Raw genomic sequence first — 1,365 nt, 5'->3', positions numbered from 1 at the left:
CTCTAAAAAAAAAAAAAAAAAAAAAAAAAAAAAGGAGAGACCTGCATTGGGCAGTGGTCATGATGAGGATTAGGGAGTGCCTGTGGGAGAAGCTTCCTTTTACTAAACAACTTTGCAAGGCTGAGGTCCTAAGATCACCTTGGCCATCATCTGGTGGGCTGCCTCCATCTCTGCTTTAGTGAGGAAGGTGTACAGAGGTACCAAGATCCTTAGGCTGTGTTTCAGATGAGAGCAAAAATTTTCTTTTCAGAACCTACGGCACTGACAGTGATCCGTTGTACCTCACTGGCTGTGATGCCTTTTTTCCTTTTGGTTGAAAGATAGATGGTTGATATAGTGTGCAATGGCTACAGGAGGGCAGGGGGTGTCAATGTGGGCTTCCTGGAGTTGAGTGAATGCCCATCTCCTGAAGGCAGACAGTGTCTCCTCAAGGATGATGTGAAATGACTGCTGGCCAATCCTTTGTGTCCAGTCAGGTTGCTCATGTATCAAGGTGGCTGAAAAACATGACAGGTACCCAGATCTGTGAATCCTGACTTCATCATTAGAAATGCATGTGGGTGAGTGACAGCCCTGAAGTGATGATGGAACATAATTATGTTTGTGCCTCTGTCAGGTCTTTGCACCTTGGCTTGGAGATATGAAACAAAAATGAGATGAGGACAAGGTGGTAACAGCTGTCTCCTCCTGCTACACGTCTGACTGGACTGAGTGATGCGAGGAGTGGCAGGTCAAATGGGTAGAGAAGAGGGAAGTAAATGTCATTTTTTAGGGGAACCAGCAGTTAGCGTAATGGCTATGTCACTGGACTCCCACGTAGTTGACCGCGGTTCACGTCCTGGACCCAGTGGTTTAAAACTCATGCCGGGCACATGTGCGTGCGTGCCCAAGATCCCGAGAGGAGAATGGAGGAGAAGGGATTGCAGCGTGACCATCCCTCCTGGGGGGTGATTTCTCGCTTTCTGTCTCTATGTCTCTCTCTGTCTGTCTGGTGAGCGCACGCGCCCTATAGCGAAAATCTCTCCAAAAAAAAAATGTCATTTTTTAGTTTTACAGTGGTAAAAATTGGAATTCAAAAGATGTTTGAAAGGGTATAAATCAAAAGATTGTAGTGTGTATCCTTAAAGTGAAACAAAAGATGGGAAGAAAATTTCTGTTCAGTGTTATCATGGACTGCACATCTCTTCCTAAGTAGCAAGAAACCCTCTATCCTCCACCCCACACGTGCACGTGCATGCACACACACACACCCTGCATATGCATGAAGGAGAAACCCAACATATCTAGTCTTCTATGTGTAGTCAAGAGAGCCTGAACATGTGGAAAGTTCAAACATAAATGAAGGAAGTGAAAATAGTTCTGTTC

This window comes from Tupaia chinensis, unplaced genomic scaffold, assembly GCF_000334495.1.
Source record: "Tupaia chinensis unplaced genomic scaffold, TupChi_1.0 Scaffold145185_1, whole genome shotgun sequence".
NCBI classification, from domain to species: domain Eukaryota; kingdom Metazoa; phylum Chordata; class Mammalia; order Scandentia; family Tupaiidae; genus Tupaia; species Tupaia belangeri.
Note: the sequence above shows the minus strand (reverse complement) of the source record.